This window comes from Peromyscus californicus, unplaced genomic scaffold, assembly GCF_007827085.1.
Source record: "Peromyscus californicus insignis strain IS unplaced genomic scaffold, ASM782708v3 Scaffold_15__1_contigs__length_86483966, whole genome shotgun sequence".
Taxonomy (NCBI): domain Eukaryota; kingdom Metazoa; phylum Chordata; class Mammalia; order Rodentia; family Cricetidae; genus Peromyscus; species Peromyscus californicus.
Window position 1 is genome coordinate 27,879,017 of NW_026294447.1, and position 12,942 is coordinate 27,891,958.

The following is a 12,942-nucleotide window of genomic DNA, read 5'->3' on the forward strand; positions in this document are numbered from 1 at the left end:
GGCAATATGAAGGAAAAAGCTAAGCATCTTTTAAATGAATAAATTTGTGTTTAAAATAAAGTTTTGCTTTCATTTGTTTTGAGAGGTACCATTCTATTTAATTAATTTATATACTAAAATAAACCCAATAAGTAGCTAATGGGGCATATTACTTCTCTAAAATTTATACCATATGACTCTGAATCTGGACCATTAACTATCTTCAGGGAAAAACTATAGTTTTCTAGTTAGAAGATTTTCCAGTGTGGACAATTATGCACTAGAAACAGTCAACCCATTGCTATTGAACAACCATGACCCAAGGAAACATTAGCTCTGCTAACACAGATTTGAGCCTTATTAATAGTCATGTCTGCCCAGAAGAAAGGTCATTCTCTTTTGGGCATTGACTTTCAACCTCTGCTAAATTGTCAAGTTCTCTGAAAATGGAGCTTAACTTTTGTTCCTTATTACAAACTCCAAAAACCATGTACTTGTGTGTATGACTTTGACAGTGTGAAACCAGGTGCTGCTGGGTGTGACCACAGCAGTGTGAAACCATGTGCTGCTGAGTATGACCACAACAGTGTGGTGGGCATCCTAGAGACGAACATAACATTTTCACAAAAGTGTGTAATCTAGTAGAACCCACATGGCACACTTCTCTGAGACTTATCTGGCAAAGGTGCCTACTTCTCTTCTGATGAGCTGCAGAAGACACAGAGGAGCCTCATGCAGCAACAGTCCGTAACCAAGCCCCATCTCTCTTGAAAGCACTGCAGCCTTCTTTCCAATAGTAGGCTGATGTTTTGTTACTACCATCCTCTATCTGGCCGAAGTGAATTTTTTAAGGCCTACAGAAATAATGCAATAAAATGAGATTTTTTTTATACTATATTTGAGAAATCAAGACTAAGAAATACTAAGATAGAATGATAAGATAAAACAAGGATTCAAGTTAGATATAGAAATATATAATGGTAGCTCCTCTGTAATTACTGAAGATGGCTTGTAAATCCGAAGTGTAACCTTGCCAGAAGTCAAAGCAAAGAAAATTCTTAATGCAGTAGAAAAACAGCAATTTCAAAAGAGGCTCAGATTCCTCAGATCTGAGGGTAAAGAAATTTCCACTGGGCCTTCATTAAGCTCAGTAGAGTCTGGAAGGTGTGCTGAACTTTGTTCTTTGTTCTGTTTCTAGTTAGTGAGTGAATGAGAGTTGGTTTAATAATATAATAAGCATCTATGAATCTACGACTAATTACCAGAAGTGGGAACTTGGCATTAATCTCTACCAAGTCTACAATCCCAACTCAACCTGGTCCAGCTTCCTCCTACTAAAAGCTGTAATCACCCTGAAATCACATACCCCCCACCACCACTTATTACCTTGGTGTCTTTCATTTGTATATGTATTTAAAGCCATTCCCAAATCATTATTTTTTAATTTCAGTTGTTTTCAACCTTAAAACCTATGGATGTTATTCAGTATATAATTTTAGGAGTTATATTTTCTTTTTTTTTTTCTTTTTTTATTAAGAAATTTTCTACTCACTTTACATACTATCCACAGATTCCCCCTCTTCCCTCCTCCCCCCTCCCAGCCCTCTCTCCCAAGCCACCCCACATCCCCACATCCCCCAAATCAAGGTCTTCTATGGGGAGTCAGCAGAGCCCGGCACACTGAGCCTAGGCAGGTCCAAGCCCCTTCCCACTGCACCAAGGCTGTGCAAGGTGTCACACCACAGGCACCAGATTCTAGAAGCCTGACCATAGACCAGGGACAGATCCCGATCCTCCTCCCTGGGTGCCCCCCAAACAGTTTGAGCCAAACAACCGTCTTCTGTATCCAGAGGGCCTAGTCCAGTCCCATGCTGGAGAGATGGCTCAGCCATTAAAGGCTAGGCTCACAGCCAAAAATATAGGAGTTATATTTCAATGTTACCTTGCTAAGAACTGTCTATACTTTTGTTGCTGTAAGACATTTACTATGCTTGTCTTATTATTTCCATGTGTGACTACAACACAGCTTACTGTAGGTAGACTTTTCTGTTCCCACCTGCCCACTCTCAAATAACCACACAGAGACTTATTATTAATTATAAATGCTCAGCCAATAGCTTAGGCTTGTTACTAACTAGCTCTTACAACTTAAATTAACCCATATTTTCTTATCTACCCTCTGCCACATGACAGCACCTTCTTTTAGCACTGGCATGTTCATTTTCTGCTTCTCCTGCATCTCTCTGGCGGTTCCCCAGACTCCTGGGACTCTGCCCTTCCTTCTCCCAGCATTCTCTCTGCCCAGAAAATTCTGTCTAGTTATTGGCCAGTCAGCTCTTTATTAATCAATGAGAGTAATATATATTTACAGTGTATAAAAAATTGTTCTAGGCAGCCTATTTGTTTACTCTCTCACTGGTTGATATCTAGGCTGTTTAGTGTTAGTTAGTATAGATAATGACAGTGTGAATATTGGGTATACATCTCCTGTTCAAATGTACAAATGTCTTAAATGTTTATATGTCACAGAGTAAAATTGCTGGACAATCAAATACAGATCATGTTTAACATGTAAAAATATGCTTCATAAAAGATGGGTTATATATGATGTCTAAGGGACAAAGTATTGAGTATAACTCACAAAAATATTCGGTACTTTCTGATAATGTGACTCAATCCCAAGTAACATTTAGCAAGAGAAATCAATCACCTGTGCTGCCACAAATACGATTCTTCTATGGAAGCTTTAGGAAGGAACTGAGCAGCAAAAAATTCAAAACCTAAAATTTGAATCGACTATGTGGTTGATTGAGAGTAGGAAAAACTACATTCCTCCAAAATAATGTCTCAGGTAGTTCTCCTTTGTTTCTTAAAGGGTTTCCCCTTTTCAATGTCTCTGGATTCCCTGATTGTACAAACTAAAAATGTTCTATGTGGGGCATTAAAGCATCTCAAGCATTTCTCCTCAGCCAAGTTGAACTCATCCTGGAAACAAAGGATGACATCTCTGCTAGAGCAGACAGGAAACAGACAAAGAGGAGAGGGTGCTGGCAGATATGGTGCGGGTGAGGGTTAAGTGGTGAAAGACAATAGGCCTATATGAAGAAATGAAGAGAGTTCACTAGCATACAACACAACTGGACTCAGGAACCAATGAGGAAATAGCAGAATCCAGATAAAGGTGTCCTTTGGGGCCACTATTAACCATCACCCACTGTATCCAAAGGAAACACAGATGGTCCAGCCTACTTTCTCCTTTCTATCCACTGTACCCTTCTAATTAAAATGGTGCTGGTCACTGGTATCTGACCTTGCCTTTCCTCCAAAAAATATGATATTTTCAAAGATAGGTGAATACTTCTGACTAGATCTTGTTTGTTGTAGAGTGACTACTTCTGACTAGTTCTTGCCTGCCATGGAGTGAATACCTCTGACTAGTTCTTGCCTGCCATGGAGTAAATACTTCTGACTAGATCTTGCCTGCCTTCAGTTATTCTGTCTCAGCAAGAGGCAATCAGCAAGTATCAGGAAACATCTGGACTGCCCTCAAAACATGCAATGATGTTTTACTTGAAAAGCAGTGTTCTGAGTGTACTGAATGTTTTTGGTTTATTTATCTTCTCAAGATTTTAATGTAAGTTTTCAGTGGGATTGACCCAGTTTTTAATTAGTCTCAAATCTCTATGACTTGCTGGAAGAGTACTCAAATTTCAGGGAAGGCCAGAAATATTCCCTGAAATTCCCTTTGAAGCGTTAATCTAAGTAATCTTATCAATAGAAACCAGAAGTCAGATAGAGGGGTAAAACCTGAAAGATCAGAGAAGCAGAAGAGCAGCCACCAATGGCTTCCTACTTCTCCCACTCCTATGACCAAAAGAGGGCAAGACCTTGTCTCTGCCCTGCCTTATTACTTCCTGTTTCTTCTCTGTACAGACCTCCAGACCTCTATGGTTAACTAGTGGCTAGCCCCACCCTCTGATCCTAAGAAAGATTTATTTGTCAGAACACAAACAAAATATCACACAATATTTTCCCTTTTTTGTCTAAATAAAAAAGCAAAAGTTTTAACTAACATAGAAAAACTATATACATTAGTACAAAAACTATATACAAATACTTACAGGCATTAATAAATACATTACCAATGTCTAGTCCATTGGCATTTGACAAATTCAGAGAAAACACTCCATTATCTATCCTATCTTGGTGAGGTACCTAATTCACTTTCTATCCTAACTTTCTATCCAACCCAAAACTATCTTTTTATGTCTCTCAACCTTATACACTTTACACCTCTTTTGTGAGTGTCTTTTCTGAATTTGTTAAAAAGTAAAACTAAAACTATGTAGTCTTCAACTCTTTCAGAGGCCTGAGAAGGATATACTATTACCTGAGTAAACAGGAAATGCAGAGCCAATAACTTCCAAAATTAAGAAATGACAGAAACAGCTGACTGCCTGTAAAGTCACCCAAGGGTCTTCTGTAACATTGGGTATCCAACTCTGACCTACAGGACTAGCATATCTGACAAACTTTCCAGTGAAGCAGGGAATTTTGAAGAACTGTCCTGCCTTGTTTTGGCAAAGTTCAGCAGTCATCTTTCTTGAATCCTGCTGGTCCAATTTGGACAGTAACTGCCAGCAATTGAGGTAAGGGCAGTTTTTTTGCCCACATGGATAGCTTTTGCCATAATGGAAAAAAAAAAAAAACAACTCCATATAGAGTTTCTTCAATGCCTATTATCCTCCTTGAAGTAATTGGTGCTGCCAGGAGTAGATGTGTCTCACTGTCAAGAAAAGTCTAAATTCTTAAAATATTTTAAATGACATATTCTGTAGGTCTTTGAAGTGTTTGAAGATTGCCTATCTATCAAAATATATCTCTGTATAACCCTGAAAACCTAACTAGCAGGACTGTAAGTTTGCTATTATAGATGACTATTAATCTGTATTTCTTAATTACATACATTTTAAATGAGCTCCATAAACATAATATCCTAAACAAGAGTAGAAATATACACACAGTATAACAAAATTAACTTTAAACTTGTATCAATAAACCAAAATCCATACCAATGTAAAATGTAAGATTAAGAGTTGGTTTTTGGATTAAAGTAGATTCAGTAATCTACTCTTTTATCCTATCATTTCTAAATCACCCTTTTTCTTTTCAGAACAAGATCCCTGAATCTAATCTCCTTTGTTTAGCTTTTTTCCTGACCATTATCAATAATAACTTTTAACCAACCCCCCTAAATGATGACAAATATCCATAACCCACTGAATGACCAAAAACCACCTACCTCACCTCTTGGGAATGTGGGCGTCATGTTCTTAAAATTATTTCCTGCTATCTTGGGGTGATAGCATCTTTAGGGTACCCTGAAAAAAAAATGGGATAATTGTTAAGTCCTGGGAGAACTAACTGTATAGTTCGTTTTCCAGTCTCTGTGTAATGGGAAAGTGCAGGGCTTATATCAAGTCCTGGCTAGAGTAGACTGTGAGGCTGGACCATTTCAGTTAGCCACCTTGAAGTTGTCATGAGCAGTTTTTAGACCAAAGCTGATCTTTAGGTGGTGTTTGTCAGCTCAGTGGCATTACCATAGTCCAGGTGGAATCATTGTTGTGGGGTCCCATCCTCCTTATGAAGACTTCAAAGGTCACTGTTAGGCATGGTAATGGTTCACCGCAGAAAACTTAAACATTTTAAATGTCACATGCACCACATCTCAAAGAAGTTTAAGGACCATAATTTGTTATGTACATTCAAAGTTCAAATACTTAATTCCTAGCTACCTGATAGATACTCAAATCTGAAATCATGCACAGGAAGCTAAATGAAGCCTTTTTCTAGAATTAGTTCTCTATATGACCATTAATATCATGACAAAAAGTTTAAAATATATATATTAATTTTATAAATTTTGAGATAATTTATGCCTTAAGAAAAACTTTAAAGGTTCAAAATAAAACTAAAGGATTATGAGACTAGTGAGAATAGAATAGTCCCTTAATTTTGGTTTTTCTTCTGTCCCACATCAGGTGGCTCTTCTGACATGAGACAGAGATTTTAGATTTTACTTTTAACAAGCCTGCTTGAGTTTAGAGAAGGAGAAAGCCATGCTCCAACTCCAAAGCCAGCTTTAATTTTTAATTGAACTGGGACTACAAAAAGACCATTTTCATTATGTGTTTGTAGAGAACAGCAGAAACAAACATTAGGGAAGACTTATGAAACTTTATCCTGTTGGAAATGTGATATACCAATAGGCCAACTGGCTCTTTTTCTTGGGATATTTTCTCAGGATAATTTGTCCTTTTTCTTCAGATGTCTCATTTGTTCAATGGTCTTCAGATTCCTTATCTGGATTCCTTCATTCTCCTGGAAAGACAAAAAACAAAACCCTGCCCCAACCCTAACTTTGGGGAGTTTCCCTTTTGGCAAGTTATATCTGATCAAATGCAAAGCATTTGTTAGTCTTATAGGTTAGTTTAGATTGAAAGGTTACACTGGTTGATGAACTATCACCTCTTCTAATCAAAAGGACTCTCTTGCTCAAATCTAATCTTTATCGATTTTGATGGTATCCATAGTTTTTCTTCTCCTGTGGAAACAAAAGCAAAACCTCTTCCCCAACGTAACACATATCCTGGTTTCCATTCTGAGGTCAGCACATCTCTAAAGTATACAGGCTGATTTAATTCAGTAGTTTTTTTTATATTATCCAATGTCTCTCTGCAGCTGTTGCTCCTTTCTCATTATTAAAAAGCATTATGAAACCTGTCTCTGGGGTCCTCATTACCCCTTTCTGTTTATTTAGCATATCTTTATGTTCAATTAGATCTATAATTGCTTGCCCTGTAGGATTGTGTGGTATACCTGTAATACGCTTTATGATGTAATATGCAAAAGACTGTTTCATTTTACTAGAGATATATGCTGGACAGGAAACATCTATTTACAACTCTTTGTTGAATGTGTTCATGCTACTTAGAGTTGGAAGGGTAAACAACTTGAGAAAAAAAGAATCTTCCTTCTCTTTGCATATCCAATTAAGTAAAAATCTAATAAAGAAAAGAAAAAAATTAACCTTTATCTCCTCCTTCCTAAATAACACAAATTGCTCCATGCAGTGCTCAGTGAGTTATGGGCAAAGGGCAAGTTCAGTGTATAAAGCTCATGCTCTCCACAGAGGGAAAATCAGAAGATGGAACAGCCCCCAAAGGTCTTCTGAGTTTCCATACTGTGACTTTGTCATTTGATTAAGAATGTTAGCTGGGCGGTGGTGGCGCACGCCTTTAATCCCAGCACTCGGGAGGCAGAGGCAGGCGGATCTCTGTGAGTTCGAGGCCAGTCTGGGCTACCAAGTGAGTTCCAGGAAAGGCGCAAAGTTACACAGAGAAATCCTGTCTCGAAAAACCAAAAAAAAAAAAAAAAAAAAAAGAATGTTATAAATCCTCCAGCGGCTGATAGTGAATTCATACACTGCAGATCCCATCAAGTATGGTTCCTTAAATTACACCCAGTACATCTTATCTTAACTTCCTTGTCAGAGGAAACTAGTCTAGACTTCAAGATGTTCTGTCTCCACCTGGAGTATGCTACTACAAAACAAAAGAGCTAACGGTGGGGAAAATGTCAAAGAACACAAATATTATCCCTTTGTAAATGATCAGTAATCTTCCTAAATATGAAAGGGATTTCTAAGAGAATATAGCAAATATTAGGCACAGTGCCAAAGACAATAAGCAAATTGCTCCATATTCATAGTGTATACAAAATCTTATTATTCCCCGAGGAAACTAGGTGCAACTTGAATAGTAACGTAGAAATCCAAAGGAGATTTCAGTTTCTGAAACATGTATCTGTTCCCTCTACATTTTACCAATGTTGTATTTGTGAAAAGGTTGGAAAAATATGAAATGATTAGTTGAAGAAATTATTGCATAATTCATTATCTAAAGCACATATTTGCCTGGAATGGCTAGATAGCTCAAATGAGTGGGGAAGATTTTCCTTTCAATCTAAATTATCTTCATAGGGGCCTCAACACCCTCCTTCAGTGTGAATAGGTAGGCTTAGCTTTCCTATGTACAATACAGTAAAATGAGGTATTTCTTGACTAATAATACAAGGAAAAGAATGATGACCTAGTGTGTCCCCTTTCTTTATGCCACTCCTAAGTTCTTTATTGCACTAATTCTGCCCACAATACTTCTGAGGACTTAACTCTCTTCTCCACTTAGTCTATCTGAATTTGTATGTATAAAACGAGACTAGAAGCCCTACTCTGAGCACTGAGATATCTCTAGTCTAGTATGGTACGCTTCATGTATCCCCTGGGTTAATCTATAGCATCGAAGTGCATTGGCTTGCATTCACATAAGTGTTGCAAGACAAGCTACAGAACATAAGCCATTAAGAAATGTACGGGAGTAAACAGCAGCTCATGAATTAGACGGCATCAATCCATGAAATATAGAACAAAGAAGTATGGAAGAGAATGCATTCCAAGGGACTGTCCCTCCATAGAGACACCCAGATGTTCTGGTAGTGCTGGAAAATCATCATCGGTTATACTGAATTAGGTTTTGGTTTGCTTATGTACAAACCCAGGGTACTTGAACTACCGCAGATAAAACTCAACCAAATAATTATTTTATCATATGTCACATCAGTGAATTGATAATAAAGCAAATTCCTAAAATAGCATTATAGCATGCTGCGGGGAAGAGCCTAGACAGGGCATAAACAGAGAGCAAGGGCTGATCATGTGCCTTAAGACACTGGCCTTAAGCCTCTAGAGGTGGACATGGAATGGCAGGCATGATCATAAATGTTTCTTTGCAGCCTGACTGAGAGCTAGCAAAGGAACTGTAGTATCTACTGGTGGAGATACTCAGGAGGAAACTCAGTTGATATACTGTAACATAAGGTCATCAGAAAGTTCTGTCCCTGAATATGCATGCTTGCATATGTACAGCACACTCATGTGCTAATGGAGATACTATTCAGCATTCATTACGGAATGGTCAGTTCTAGAAAAAGTATTAATATATAGCATGTACATTATTATAAATTAATGATATGCTTCTGGTAAATACAATCAGTAATGGTGCAGGCTACCCCCATTTGCATGGGTAGTTCATGTGACTCCAGTAGTAGTGAATATTTAAATGTCTGAAGTCCAAGTTAATCAGCTCAGATACAAACACTAATTTGACAAGGAGCCAGGTGCTTTCTGGTGCCGTGGATGCTTTGCAGTTTCTAAAAGCACTGTGATTGCTTAGTGTCTACTAATTATTCACAGTCCTTTGAAATTTTTAGTCAGGTTAGAAGGGAAGCTAAAATGAGGGGTATAACCCAAAGACTATTTTATACCATTAATAGCTTTTGGCTCATAATGCTAAATATCGGTTTCTTTCTGAAACTTGACATAAAATGCTTTTAACATATATTATCACACTAAAGTCCATGAAATTAGCGTCTATGGACTCATGACCATTGAAAGTATCAGCAATGTAACTGATAGCAACAAAAGCTAATGATTCTGAAGTTCGTATTATTGATACTGATACAATAACATTAGAACAGCCCAGGAATAACGTAATTGCTACCTCTGTGTAGCTGGATAAGTCAGCTTTTCCTCTCTTCTCTAAATGATAGTAGCTTTTTAGTTGGTAACTGAAATATAAGTCGGGATCCCAAGGCTTCCTGAGTCATATGGTTTTGCAGCCTAAATAGATAAGTATATGTAAACAACCGGTGAGATACCAAGTTTATGCTACTTCATTTTCACTATCACAGACTTGAACTTGGATGTTCCATGTTTTCACAGTGGATTTCAGAGGTCCTCCTGGGAAGGAGCTACCCCTGCGGATGCGGAACACTGGAGCACACAGGCACTGACCGGGGACCCAAAGATGTGGCTAAGGGTACGAAGCCCAGGCTTCACCTGGACTATCCGCCATAGGCCATCCTTATGCACCATGTATTAATTCCACCTAAGCAAATGCTTTGTTGAAGAATTTAAAATGTCAAGATGGAGCAGGTGGAATCCAAACTTTACGCCGGAATGATAAATCTTTTACCTCCTGTGACTGAAAAGCTGTAAAATAAATTTAAATGTGGTTCTTAGTCTAATACTTGCGTACTTTTACTTAAAACTTTAAAAGTTCATATGCTGTGCCCTCATATGCTAAATATACAGAGGTCCTGAGACACCAGGGGCCCCAATGGTTTATCATTCATCTATTGGTATTAGCTGAGTAACCATAGTTCAGTATAGACAGGAATAAATAACATACAGTTATGTAATCCTCGTATGATTATTTATAGATTAAATTCTTTCACCATCCCAAATTCACATTAAAAGATATTCACTTCCCAGAACTCAAACTTCCAGAACATAAGCGTGGATCAAATACTAAGTTCTATGGCAGAAGTTTTGTAAACTCTCCTCACATTTATCAGTTCATAATGGAGAATCATATTCCAGTCATGTTAGGGGTCACCTTGTCATTTATATTAAAATTCTAATTTGCTCTGGGCCTAAGAGCCTTTAGACCTAAGCAGTAGATGAAATAATTCTTAGTGAAGTAAAATAATTTCATTGAAAAGACATTATTCTTTCTGACCTGTACTCATGAGGACTTCGAGAAGGGGCTCTGTCCCTGTAGTGATCATTAGAACTGTCTGCAGAACTTGCTTTCCATCATTTGGGGGATACGGTGGCATAGCTCATCCCTGCTACTTCACAGATGGGTATAGCCAGGTGGACATCCTTTAGCCACTAACACATAACTAAAAATTACATGCACCCTCTGATTAGAAGCTGTAGGAGACAATAAGGAATCCACAAAGCACTTTTCTCCTACCTTGTTAATATGGAAGTTCATGATGAAATCAGGGTTCTTAGGACAGTAATGAGTCACTGAGATGACTCACAACAGGCATTTAGCATAAATAAATATTTGCCAGAAAGAACTCTTACAGTGGGAAAATATTAGGAGTTGGTAGTTGATTTGTTATTTCAACAGATTTATGTTATCCTGACCTAAAAGTCCCATAAATTTCCAGAAGTCCACTCATAAAGTAGGTATAATATATCGATTTAAAATCTTTCACAATAATAAATAATAGTTCAATAAAAAGGGTGATCTTAAACTCTGTTATATACAGAGCACTGTAGAATAACATTGGCGGTTATTAGAAGGGGTCTTAAGGAGTAATTCAATCAACCTTGATTGTCTCACTTGGAAATACCCAAGACTAATTAGTATGTATTCCCTAAATAAAGCAGAACATGAAATAAGTCAAATGGTGAAATAGAGTACCTTAGAAACTCTATTAAATAGACTTTCATGTATTTTTTAATTTCTCTGTGTTCAGTTTCCTTCTATAAAATATCTCTATGTGCCACTGTCGTGCAAATCTGTTTACCATTGTGTCATCTCCCATAGTTCAGAAACTAAAATAGATTGTTAATGTTTTTAATCAAAATCCAACTCTTTGACCTGTCCCTATACACATTTCCCAGCACAGTCCAACGCATGCCTCTACCATTCTCAACCCACCCTGACTGCCTTACTCACCCAGCACATCTTTCAAATGTACTCCACAAAATGGAGCCCCTGGATCCTTGCACTATTTATACTGCATTTGTGTGGTGTGTGATTTGCTTCTTGGTTATAAACAGTGTCTATTTATTATTGTGGACGTATATCCATTGTCCTGTCCCATCCGGATTAGACTGCCAGCTTCCCAAGGTAAGTAGTCTGCCTCCCACTGCCCTAGCCAACTACTCTGCATACCTTGTACAACGTTACAAATGTCCATTTGCTTTTACTCATAACAATATTAGGAAGGAATTAAAAGATATACCAAGGCCCAAAGTAACAAACGCAAAAATCTCCTAAATTACCTAAAAGCAAAAGCTTGTTTATGGCTCTTTAAGAATAGAGCACCTCCTGTTTTCAAGTAAGTCTCCTTTTCCAATAAAACCAAGGCCTGAATCCCAAGTGGGGATCTATGTGTATACAGAACAAAATTAAAGTACATGTGTGGATTTGCTCAGATGTGGAATCCTAGGATTTCTGAGAGAAAGTGGAACTCACTGTGCAAGAATAGGGTGTACATCTTAAGAACTAGGTAAAGCATCAGCTGAATGCACTATTTTTAAGTCTGGAGCAGACCTGAAGTGTGAGTGGGTAGCCCTGCAGAGTTAACAGGTTCACTCACAACCCTTCTGCAGGGACAAATCAGAGCCCAGCTCTGCTCACAGTGGACTCAGGGCGACTGTGTTTTGTAGCTGAGTTCTTGGCTCCAGGGTAATAAATGGTACTCCATGAGGTCATGAAAAAAAATCCCCAAGCTACCTGTTCCACACAGGAAGCTCTCTGGGACCTGGCATTTAGGGAAATATCGATTTGAATACTATTTATGCATGGCCAAAAAGATATTCTGGTGATTTCTATCTTATATGCCTGTAGCTGTTTAAATGTTAAGAAACCAGTTTAAAATGTATTGTTACAATTAAATGTGTGTAGATAATAGACCCTCCTCTTTATCTAATTGAAACAAATTTACATAGAGATCTAAAAGAAAAATTATACCCTAAAGGAATTGTATAATGGAAAGTAATTGTAGTCCAAATTCCATAAGTAGCAACATGTTTATTTCATGGTGATAAATACCTAATTGGGTCCAGAGTCTTTAACCTGTTTTCTATATTGAAGGTCTAAGTCTTTAATCACAATTTCACTCACCTCCCCTCCCCCATCAAAAAAAAATTATGGCCCTCATTTTCAAAACCTTTGGTGGTCACCAATAACAAAAATGAAATTTACTGTTTACCACCCAACTTCTGATATAACTATTATGAGTCTCTGTATTAACTAACATACACCACACCAAGATGCCCCTCAGATAAGGACTGATAGGTGAGCTTATCTATAGATATAG